This window comes from Scardinius erythrophthalmus, assembly GCF_964197995.2.
Source record: "Scardinius erythrophthalmus genome assembly, chromosome: 14".
Taxonomy (NCBI): domain Eukaryota; kingdom Metazoa; phylum Chordata; class Actinopteri; order Cypriniformes; family Leuciscidae; genus Scardinius; species Scardinius erythrophthalmus.
Window position 1 is genome coordinate 3,763,050 of NC_138234.1, and position 13,476 is coordinate 3,776,525.

Genomic DNA, 13,476 nt, shown 5'->3' on the forward strand with positions numbered 1-13,476 from the left:
TTCCTGATTCTTCATTAGTGAGGCTGAAGAACATTAAGGTTATGAAGCAGTTCATCAGATTTAGTGTTTGTAGTAGAGAAAAAGTAATTAGTATTAATTAGTAATAAATATTAAACATACAAAAATCAAACAATTTTCATAATGGTGTAAATGAAACAAAACCTGTTTATAATTTCTGATAAAGTTGTATGTAGGCATGTGACGGTATAAAATTTTCATGTTGCGACAATTGCTGAAACTTTTATCACGATATACAGTAATTTCTCGATACTGAAATAAGTAAAAATATATAATATTTTCTGTTATTTGTGAAGCGGTTTTCTGAATCTTATCCATGGCATAATTGGCTTATTTTGACTGTTGGGGTAATGTAAGTTGCAAGATAATGAGGTCGCATGATACGCATCTTTAATGGTTGTAAGAATTGATAAATTAGTAAATTCTGGACAGTCTGTTTCGGGGGTGACCAGACCCTGAGAGGACAAGAGGACCTCTCTGGAGATTACCACTTGAACTGGCTCTCGTGCACCATCGAGACGAAAGTCTCACCTCCGAATCAACTTCATCTACATCTCTTTCCCTCTCCCCTCACCCCCTCTCTCTCATGCTCAGATGATCACCTGAAGATCACCCAAGAAAATGTATAGTTTAATGTGAATGATTATCACAGAGTATTTTCATGTTTGGTATCGTTTAAAATGTCACAGTGCGACTGGAACAAATGTCTCATTTCAGAATAAGTAAAACAAAAGGTAAAAAGGGTTTAAGACTTTATGGATAACTGACTTACAAAGGAAGGTGGTCTCTCAAGACAAATGGTCACTCACCCCCAAGGGGTGCTACCTCTGAATGCAAATTTCTTTTGTTAGCACATGTTTCCATGTGAAAGAGGTCTGGCTATTTAATGAAATGCAGCAGGGAGACCCAGGGTCCCCGCGGATCCTTAAAAAGTCTTAAAAGGCCTTAAATTAGATTTTTCAAATTTAAGGCCATAAAAAGTCTTAAAAATCAAGAAAATAAATAAAATGTCTTATTTTTACTTATGATAGGTCTTAAATTTTAGATGACACTTTGACTTAGACTTATCTGAATGCTTCCGAAATTAAAACGATCTAATTAGCGTAGGCCTACGTATTATTTTTTTTAAATATATCTTTGTGGATTTGCTTGTTTACGTGACAATTCGCGTCACTTACGGCAGCATATTCGCCTACGTCTGTCTCCTGCACGCGAGAGGAGAGAAGAAAACGAGTAAATGTCAGTTCAGTTGTAAGTTTATTCTTTATGTGCTTAGGAGTGTTCGATGTTGTCTATGAACTATGATGCTATTGTAATCATTGTTTTAACTCTGTACGAGGCACTGCGAGTGCGAGCTGACATCGCGTTTCTCTCATGCTCGCTTTCACTGCGTGATGTGTCAGTTTATAGATGTCCCCAAATGGGTTTTTGTCTTATATTTATATTATATGTTGTTATATTAGAATATCACATGAGCAAGAGTGCCGTTTTCCTGTGCACAATTGCAAATGTGCTATTTATTTTATACAACAGTTAAATTAACAATAAAGTTAACATTGTGAGTTACTTTTTGGACACAATATTGTCAATTTTCACTTTATATCGCCAACGAGAATTTTATAATGAAGCCGCGTAGTCCAACAGACAGCGAGGATTTATTTATTTATTTTTATTTTTTTACTGAAATCCGCGTTTTGAACGAATCATTTTAACGATTCAATGAACAATCACTTGTTTTTCTGAATGAATCAGCCGTTTGAACAACTCGCTTATTAAGACAGTGACTTGCCGCCACCTACTGGTGGTTTCAGTTTCATATTTAAAGTATCCTTTAATTAAAATGTTAAAATTATAAATCATTTCATATTTAAATATTGAATAGCTTTATTTATGCAATTGTAAAAGAAGTGTAAATATAGTAGCTAACGCCAGTTTTGATGCCGCTTCTGTGTCACCTCTGCACTGCAAAGATGGATTTTAATTTAATGATTTATTTTGACATTGGTACTGTGTTATTCTAATATAATTTAATTTGAATGTTAGAATATGACATAAAAGCCTTACGGTTTGTGTAGCGGTGTGATTTAGCGCTTAAAAAACATTTGCCGATATCTTCGGAACCGCTAGTACGATCGAGACGAAACCACCGTCAGAAGTTTGGAAACATAGGTCGCTAGCTATAAGCCAATGCCCAAATGCTTAAAGGAGAACTCCGGTCAATTTTAACATTGAGCTCATTTTTTTGTACATTTCGAGTACTGTAAATAACGAGAACAACGACAAAAATCAGTGTTGCCTACACAGAGTTATTCTATTTTTAAAATTTGCACCCTGTTGACTTCAATGGGGCAAGTACTAAACCTGCTTTTAGCCTCTTAACATCCTTGATGTGTCATTACAAGTGCACAGAAAATGTGAGTGATTCCTTCAGAGTGAACACGAGTGAATCTGACTGCAGTAGATGTGAAAGAAATGTATAAAAATTATGTTATTTAAGCCAGCGCAAATACCTGTTTACATCCTGTTTTTCGGTTGAAGTCCAAAGTAGTCGATTGCCGAGTTCACGCGCATAGGTTTAGTTACCTATGATAACGCGCGTGAACTCTGCAATGCTCTGGCATTGTATATATTTAAAGTTGGCCATCTTTAAGCATGACTGTTTGGATTTATATGAAATGATAATACTTACAATAAAATTCCATATCTAACATTAACTACGGTAAATACCTGCTGTATAAGGATTGTTCATTGTTTGTTTGTTAATTAACGTATGTCACAGTGTCTGGTTTGTGTTCCCTGGTTACCACTAGATGTCCTTATTTCCCCACTATCCTTGTCTGTACTAATCACTGTCATTGCACTCAGCTGTTCCCAGTCATCATTGTTCCCTCCCTGTTTCATTGTTAGTTCTGTGTGTATATATATCCTGGTTGTTTCAGTGTTTGTCACGGAGTCCTTGTTTGTTTCACACCACTTCCAAGTTCTGTTCTTGCCGGTTGTCTTGTTCCTGTTTATGTTGGATTGCTCTATTGGATATTGACCTATGCCTGGACTTGACCACTGATTTTGGATTTACCCTTAATAAATAATATACTTACTGCATATTGGATCTCTCTGTTTCCCTGTGTGGATCGTGACAATGTACTAATACATTTTTAAATTAAGGTTTTTATTTGTTAACCATAGTTAACCATCAAACTAACATGTTTGTTTACCATTTGTTAACCATCAAACTAACATGAATGATCAAGGTGCAATTTGTTTTTATCCAGTATCAATTTTAAAAACTATCGGTTGATTAATCGGTTATCGGCAAGTATGGCCCAACCTAGCTATCGTTATCGGTAAAATCCACTATCGGTCGACCTCTAAAGGAGTCATTAGTTCGCGAATCGGATGTATCATTAGCAGACTTGTACGCGTTGTGTGCTTATCCCGGCAGTTTTAGGACATCGCACAAGATTTGTCAACACAGAAAACATTTAATCACTGGATAGGTTTTGTTTAGTTTATTGTAAGTGTTTTTTATGTCTGCTGAATGGGCGTTCCGTTCTTTTCAGAGAAGAAGGAAAGGTAAAAAAAGGTTTTTTTTTTGCACACCCAGCGGTAGCCTAATTCAGGAAAAAAAATATCCGAATGCTCCACGTGAAACCTCGTTCTTCTGATCTTTTACCATTGTGTCAATTCTCAATTGATTTAGATTAATAAGCGCGAGGGAGTGAGAGAGAGCAAGACAGTTTGAAGACGCGCGCGCGACCGGGCCTCTCTCTCTGCTCGTTCTTTCAGTAATATGCGATTTTCCTCAGACATACGTTTTTCTCCCACACAAAAACTGAATTTTATTCCAAATATGTAAAATTCCGCGTTGACACTAGGTTCCGCATTAATTTGCCAATTCCGCGATTCCGTCCACGATTCCGTGATTGCGGAAATTATAGGGCCCTATAAATACCTCTCACGCAGAGCAGTCTCTTCACTCACGGCCTGATACCCTCCCCCCTGTATACCGGTCCCTGTTCAGTCGGATGGAAGCTGTAACTAGTGGAAATAAGGTGTGTCCCCTTTAAGAGCTGCGCGCGCCCTGTTTAACTTTCGCCAATCTGTATTGTATGTGCGCCTCGAACATTCCGTAAGCGGATTGTTTCTGTTTGATGCTCATTATTGTCCTGTTTTTGTCTATCAAGTAATGCTGTGGACGGTAAAACGTGTGACAGACAGTTACACGAGTTCGATTAAGTAATAAACACAACGCGCTTCAAATCGTCAGACATCGAGCTAGCCTCCAAAGATGTCTAAGTTACTAATCCATCAACAAGAACGCCAGGTGCTTTTTTAGCTCACACCAACAAGTGAAAGCTTGTCCGAGTGATATACAATATAAGCAATATATTTACAAGTCCAACAGCATGTGAGGACGTGTTGGGGGAAGTGAGGTAGCCTATGCCGTAAAGCAGTCGAATTTTGTAGTTCTTTTTGTGCGCGGGGGTTACTACCCGAACCCCGGAGTTTAAAAGTATGATTAAAAACGATACAGACCCCGTCAGGCTATGGCAGACGTGTCATTCAACCTATTGTAAGTCGATTTACCATCAAAAGAGTCTTGGAAATATATTATGAAGGTTGAAAAGTTACCTAGTGCTGCTTTAATATTATGTTAGATAATTGTGCAGTTGATCTAATATATGTAATAGTCCTTGCTACAGAAACATGATACTTTTAACTATCATTTCAGACGTGATGCTGGAGAATGAGGAGAGTGAAGAGGAGGAGAAACATCATCATGTCCAAACTGGAGCTAAAACTCGCTCACAGACTGAAAGTATTTCTTTACTGAAAAGAAGAAACAAGAAATGTTTCACTTGCCGTCAGTGTGGAAAGAGTTTCACAGGCAAACAGAGTCTCAGGATTCACATGAGGATCCACACTGGAGAGAAACCGTTCTCATGTGATCAGTGCGGAAAAGATTTTAAACGACAAGGACACCTTCAGAAACACATGAGGATCCACACTGGAGAGAAACCGTTCACATGTGATCAGTGTGGGAAGAGTTTTAGACAACAAGGACACCTTCAGAAACACATGAGGATCCACACTGGAGAGAAACCGTTCACATGTGATCAGTGTGGAAAGAGTTTTAGACAACAAGGACACCTTCAGAAACACATGAGGATCCACACTGGAGAGAAACCGTTCACATGTGATCAGTGTGGAAAGAGTTTTAGACAACAAGGACACCTTCAGAAACACATGATCATCCACACTGGAGAGAAACTGCACGAATGTGATCAATGTGGTAAAACATTTTTGTGGGCTTCAGTCCTGAGGAGACACATGACAGTTCATTCTCAGGAGAAACCACATTCATGTTCTTTGTGTGGAAAGAGTTTTTCACGTCTGCAGGATTTAAAAGAACATCAGAAAATACACACTGGTGTAAGAAATCATATGTGCTTTGAGTGTGAGAAGACTTTTATCACAGCTGCAGATTTGAAACGGCACCAGAGAATTCACACTGGAGAGAAACCTTACAAGTGTTCACACTGCGACAAGAGATTCAGTCTGTCAGGAACCCTGAAAAAACATGAGAGGATCCACACTGGAGAGAAACCTTACAAGTGTTCACACTGTGACAAGGGATTCAGTGAGTCAGGACATCTGAAAAGACACATGAGGATCCACACTGGAGAGAAACCGTTCACATGTGATCAGTGTGGAAAGAGTTTTAGACAACAAGGACACCTTCAGAAACACATGATCATCCACACTGGAGAGAAACTGCACGAATGTGATCAATGTGGTAAAACATTTTTGTGGGCTTCAGGCCTGAAGAGCCACATGACAGTTCATTCACAGGAGAAACCACATTCATGTTCTTTGTGTGGAAAGAGTTTTTCACGTCTGCAGGATTTAAAAGAACATCAGAAAATACACACTGGTGTAAGAAATCATATGTGCTTTGAGTGTGAGAAGACTTTTATCACAGCTGTAGATTTGAAACGGCACCAGAGAATTCACACTGGAGAGAAACCTTACATGTGTTCACACTGCGACAAGAGATTCAGTCTGTCAGGAACCCTGAAAAGACACGAGAGGATCCACACTGGAGAGAAACTGTATCACTGCACTGCATGTGGGAAGAGCTTCACTCATTCATCTAATCTACACAGTCACACAAAAACTCACATTAAGTCTTCAGTTCAGTAGTCGATTGCCAAGTTCACGCGTGTGAACCAATGCGCGTGAACTCGGCAATCGACTACTTTGGACTTCAACCGAAAAACAGGATGTAAACAGGTATTTGCGCTGGCTTAACATAATTTTTATACATTTCTTTCACATCTACTGCAGTCAGATTCACTCGTGTTCACTCTGAAGGAATCACTCACATGACCTGTGCACTTGTAATGACACATCAAGGATGTTAAGAGGCTAAAAGCAGGTTTAGTACTTGCCCCATTGAAGTCAACAGGGTGCAAATTTTAAAAATAGAATAACTCTGTGTAGGCAACACCGATTTTTGTCGTTGTTCTCTGTATTGATAGCACTCCAAATGTACAAAAAATGAGCTCAATGTTAAAATTGACCGGAGTTCTCCTTTAATGACTCACCCTCATGTTGTTCCTAGCCCGTAAGACCTCCGTTCATCTTCGGAACACAGTTTAAGATATTTTAGATTTAGTCCGAGAGCTTTCTGTTCCTCCATTGAAAGTCAATGGACGGCATACTGTCCATGTCCAGAAAGGCAATTAAGACATCATCAAAGTAGTCCATGTGACATCAGTGGCTCAATCTTAAGTTTATCAAGCGACGAGAATACTTTGTGTGCGCAAAAAGTAAACAAAAATAACGACTTTATTCCACTATTCATTTCCTTCTCTCTGGGCCTCGAGTGAGTTCACGTAGTGTAATAGCGTAGCGCGTCTGTGTTGCAAGTCACCACGTAGGCTCACTATTGGCCGACGCTGGTCATGTGTGATGCGTGACGTACAACACAGACGCGCTACGCAAAAACACTACTATCCTTACAATTACGATAGGTTTTCAACATTTCATGCTTGAATCCCTAAAAAACAGCTTTACAAACTAATACATTTCTTACAAACAAAAAACAGTTAGCCAAAAACCAAACAAACTAAAACTGACCTCCTCAAATGAGAAAAGCAACGGCTTATAAAGGAAAGGATGGACCCATTACAAATTAAGAGGGAAAACAATTCAGCCTTACATTCAAAATCGAATCAACCAGATATATATATTAAATGCCTAAAATCTATATTGTGATATACAGTGCAGCCTCTTGCGATAACGATTATAATAAAACCATTTCAGACAAGGTTACACAGACCCTGTTAAACAACTGCTAAATGTATTTCTTTTTTTTTTTTAAGGGTGTATGTAGTTTTGAGATTGAGAACATATATTGTGCAAAACTGTAAGTATACAACATAATTTTGCAGATAAATAAAATGTAAGTATGAATGAATGAAGGTTTATTCGGTTACTAAAACATAGGACAAAATATATGTACCGAAAATTCATTACAAAAAAGGATGGTAACCGAAAAGGTGTAGGCTGAAGCCATGGCTTATTACGCCAACCCTATTTACAAAACAACATCTACCCATCAAAATTTAAGCATAAACAATATACATGTATAATACATACATACACACATAAACATATATACATATATACATACATATATACATATTTATTGCTTGTGTCATTGTTTGAATTTATGCACAACAATTATACATAAACTTTTATACATAAAATATATTTATCAAGAATTAAGGTTTTAAACTGTTTTTTAAAATAATGAATGGAATTGCTCCTCTTAAGATCATCGGTGAGACCATTCCACAAGTCGACCCCTTTTAACGAAATGGTGTTCATTTTAAAGTTTGTTCTGATCATTTGTTTTTTAAACATGTTCTCTCCTCTTAAGTTATATTTCTGTTCCCTATTTTCAAACAAACATAATATATTTTCAGGCAATATTTTCCTATTAACTTTGAACATAAAGACAAGAGTATTCAGACTGACTAGATCAGGAAATTTTATTGCTTTAAATTTGGAGAATATTGAGTTTGTCGGTTCATTATACGGTGAATGAATGACTATCCTTATGGCTTTTTTTTTGTAAAATAAAAATAGGTTTTGTGTTTGTGGTGTAAGCATGCCCCCATATTTCAACACAGTAAGAAAAGTATGGAACAATAAGAGAACAATACAGAATATACAGAGAGGGCGTATTTAGAAAATACTTGGTTTTATGTAATATAGCTATTGTTTTGGACAGTTTTGATTGAACATGAGCGATGTGTGGTTTCCAGGATAATTTATGGTCTAATATTATTCCAAGAAATGTGTTTTCATTCACCCTTTCTAGTACCACATCATCAATCTTTAAGCTCATGCTGGTTTTAATTTGTTGATTACTGAATATAATATATTTGGTTTTACTTAAATTAAAGGATAATTTATTTAGGTCAAACCATTGCTTAATTCTGGATAGTTCTCCAGTCACATCAGTAATTAGTTGGTGAAGATTATCCCCAGATACATACAGTGTTGTGGCATCTGCAAATAGAACACATTTTAACAAATCGGAAACCTTACAGATGTCATTAATATATAAAATAAACAACTTAGGACCAATTAAAGAACCCTGGGGCACCCCACAAGTTACTTTATGCATTTCTGATTGATGATCATTAAAATGTACATACTGGTATCTATTGTCAAGATAGCTTTCTAACCATGAGTAAGCACAGCCTCTAAAACCATACTGCTCTAATTTATTCATTAACAATTTATGATCTATGGTATCGAAGGCTTTTTTGAGGTCGACAAAAACACCCAAAGTAAAATACTTTTTGTCTAATGCAGATGCTATATAATCAACTAATTTAATAACTGCCATTGAAGTCGATCGACCGCTCCTGAATTCATATTGATCGTCACTTAATATCATGCATTTTTCTATAAAACTATCAAGCCTCTTCAGAAAAAGTTTTTCCAGTATTTTTGAAAATTGGGATAATAATGAAATTGGTCTATAATTTGAGTAAACATGACTATCACCACTCTTATAAATTGGAATAATTTTCATCTGATCTGGAAACACGCCAGAATTAAAGGACAAATTGAAGATATAAGTCAAGGGTTCTAATATTAAATGGATTATACTTTTAACTAGTTTCATATCAATATCTGTCCAATCGGTTGACCTTTAATTTTTAAAACCATTCACAATCTCCAGTATTTCATTTTTGGTAATGTCAGACACATACATGGAGGAAGAGTTCCTACTGATATATTCACAACTCTTTATGTTTTTACTTTTTGAATCAGTAATTCCTTTTGCCTGATTGAAACCAACATTAACAAAATAATCATTGAATTCGTTTACTATCTCCTTTGGATTTCTAATAGGGACTTCATTGTCATTTATGAAATAACTTGGACACTCTCGTTTGTTATTTGTTTTTTTAATAATTTTGTTTAGTACTTTCCAAGTTCCTTGCATATTTTGCTTTTGTTGTTCTAAGAGGGTGTAAAAATATTGTTTTTTACTATTTCGGATAATACTTACCAATTTATTTTTATATTTTTTGTATTTTTCTTCTGACTCAATAGTCCTGTTTTTTACAAATTTCGCATATAGTGTATTCTTCTTTTTGCATGCATTTTCAATGCCTTTAGTTATCCATGGCTTTTTTGCTGATTTATTTTCTTGGTTTTGAATCATCTTCATGGGGCAATTGATATTATACAGCTCAATACAGGAAAGTATCATATGCCACATTTGCATCACTTTCTGCGTAAACATCACACCAGTTTTGATTACTAAGTTCCTTTTGGAATTCTTCAATATTTTTTGCCGTACAGCTTCTTATGAATTTATTAATGGTCTGGGCTTTGTTTTTTTGTGTAAATTTTTTTTGGAAATATTGCAAACACTGGCAAATGATCACTAACATCCCTAATAAATAAGCCCCCAACAACTTTTTCCTCAAATCTGTTAGTAAAAATATGGTCTATTAGTGTTGCTGTTTCTGTTGTAATTCTGCTTGGCTTGTCTATGAGTGGACATAAATGATTGCTGTACATTATATTTACTCAGAAGTACCTTTGAAGACACGTTGATTAAGTATATCAATGTTAAAGTCACCACACAAAATTTGTACTTTGTCAGTGGTCATGTTGTTAAGCAAATCTGCAATTTTTTCATTAAATGTTGACAAACTTGTTCCTGGCGGTCTATACACACAGCTAATAATTATGTTTCTGAAGTATTCTACTTCAATTTCCACTGTTACACAGTCCAGTATGAAACATTTTGTACAATTTTACTTCTTAATGATTGATCTATATACAAAGCAACTCCTCCGCCCTTTTTGTTGTTCCTATTGGTGGTATACAACTCATATCCCTCAAGACCCACGTCACCCACTTTGCCATCATCAAGCCAAGTCTCTGATATAGCTATTATAGTAAATTTTTTAAAGGACTTAAGAAATTCTTTGATAGCGGAGTAATTTTTGCATAGGCTTCTGCTATTGAAATGTATGACGGACAGAGAGCACCATACATTTCCACACTCGTGAGTCGTGATAAATTCTTGTTCTGTGTAATAATTACAATTTATGTCAAGATTGCTTTAATAATACATATCCGAATCAATTTCATTATCAAAATCATACCTCTTAAGTTCATCCCGGTCCGACATATCATCTATGGTTAAATTCCCCAATTTCTTCACATGTTCATCCATAACAATACAAGGTCCTTTTTCCTTTGTATAAGGAGTAACAGTGTTCACATCAGATCCTTGTGCCGCCATGTACACATCTTTTGTTGCAATTTCCAATGACATAGCACACATTTATCTGTCTCTCTCCAATTTAGCCCAAGCATTTCAGCTTTGGTTTCCACATACCTGCTGAAGTGGACCATCACTTGTAGCTGTCCAATTCTTGCAGTTTTCTTATTATAGTTGGCCTGTTTTGATCTTCTCCATTTGGTCGGATGTACACCTTCCCATTCCTTGTCCATGTTGCTTGTATTTTGTCTTGCTTCCTGGGTATACGGCTCCATTTTGCTATTTCAGCGTTTTTCTTTGTTAAATGCTCGTTTATGTAGACTCCAGTGCCTTTTAATTTTCTGGTCTGTCGCAGTAGCGCAATCTTGTGCTTTTGTGAAACGAACTGTACAACTATGGATGGCTTCTCTTTACGATTCTTGTTTGGGATTGCATAGCAGCTAGAGATATTACTATCATCCAGAGAGATATGTTTGGTGCTTAGGTACAGCAAATCCTGTTGTTCCAATGTCTGCAATTCTTCTGGGGGAGCATCCTCACCTTCATTTGCTCCAGCTGCCGCTCTAGCATAGCTGCGATGCTTTGTCTCTAGTCCAGTAATGATGACATCTTTACTCCAAGTTTGTTGTTCCAATACATCAATCCTTTGTTCAAGTTCGTCAATCTTTTTGTCTCTCAGATTTACTATTTCTCTTAGGTTACGTATCTCCTCCATGAGGGCCAGGATACTTTGTTGTTGAGTAGCTACTTTGCTGATCTCATCTGCCATAAACTTTAAGGATGCCTTTATTTCTTCCATCTCGGCTGCTTTTCTTGTTGCCATTGACTTTTTGTGCACATATGTTCTCAAAGATACAAATGTCTGGGTAGATTAGTTATACTGCTGACATCACAGTCACAGTGTGCTTAATAGGCCTGTGGGCCTATATGGGCCTTTGCTTCACTTACAATATAGGTCCCAATATCCAACTGTTTTTCAAAAATAATCCACAATACCGATCACCATGTGTTGCTTCATTTACTCTGATGCATTATTTCCAGTGGATTATGTCAAATCCTGGTGATTTAGGGTGGATTTAGGTTGGATTGTGGAGAGCCTCAAAGCAGTCACCACTCTCACGAGTGTGTTTCAGGAGTCTGTATCAGGAGTGTGTTAAGTACACTAGCTGCAGAGACTTAAGTAGGTCTAATGTTTATTATGGCTTGGAGCTTATGAAACCCCAAATTTAAAATTAGAATATTGTCTAACTGATGTATTTTCAGTTAAAAAGAAACACAACAACGATTCTTAAAATCGGGCGCAGACAGGGATTATGTGCTACACCACTACATTCAGTGATATGTTTCGTTTTGAATTTGAGGTGGTAGAACGGATTAGTCAGGTTTTAACTTACCGAACTGTTACCTCACACACTCTGTCTATATAGTTTGCTGCTGCTCGTTGCACCGATCTTTTTCACCAGCTTTCACTTTCAGCCGTGTTTACTTAAGATGACGACGAATATGATGCGTTGCAGGCGGGTGTTCCTCGCGGCCTCGGGTAGATTGCATCATCATAGCTTGTGTAGTATTAGCCAGCTCCCAACCCAACTTGGAGAATAGATTAACGGCGATATTTTTTTTATCGCGCGATAAGAGTGTCACGTTAACGCCGATAACGGCCCACCACTAATATATATATATATATATATATATATATATATATACATATTGTTTTATGGTGTGTACTTTACTCTTACCACCTTTTACCTATTTATTTATTTATTAGTCTCAGGTAAGGTAAAGAAAGTCAAATCTGACCTAAACCATAAGCATTCAAAAGGTACTTACAATTTGGTCAGAAGACTCCCTTGTGGTATGTTCTCATAAGTATTCCAGCATCATGAATCTAAGTCTCAGTAGGCAGATTTTGTAATCTTGTAAATTTCTTTTAATTGGTTACTTTTCTTTTTATAATAAACAAAAATATAAAGGCAAATACAACATCATCGTGTAAGTATACAATACAATAATCACGTTTTGAATCAAAGGTAAGCTCTGGGCTTCTTATCTTCTGCTTGGGGTTTCTTGTCCTCAGCTCTGGGCTTCTAGGCGTCGGGGGCGCTGGCGTATCAGTATCCCAAGAGGCAGTCAGTTCATCAGTCTTTTATACTTCTGTTGTTTACAACAGGCGTTAGGTTGATACTCCTCCAAAGTTTCCCAGATCCTTCTCCAGGCAGATGCAAGCGGTCCACCTCTTCATGTCCTTGAACTACAGTAAACTCAACTAAGATGGCTGAGTTCATTTAAAGTTCTAGGAGTCCTCTAGCGCACACACATAATCGCACTTTTCTGCTCCTCTTAACATGAGTTGGCACAGTCACATATACATGCATAACCAATTACTGTACATCTATGTCAAAACAATATAAGCCATCTTTTACAACCAAAATAAATAACAACATTGAATGCAATGCATTATATCCAATACATTGGCTAAACTTGTGTATCAAAAAGGAATCTATAATAAACAAGGAGGCAGGTAATTGCATTTTCTTGATATTATACAACTATATATATATATACAGGGTGCGATTTGCCGGGGGGGATCCGTGGGATTTCCCCCTTTCTGGTCAATGTATCCCTGCCTC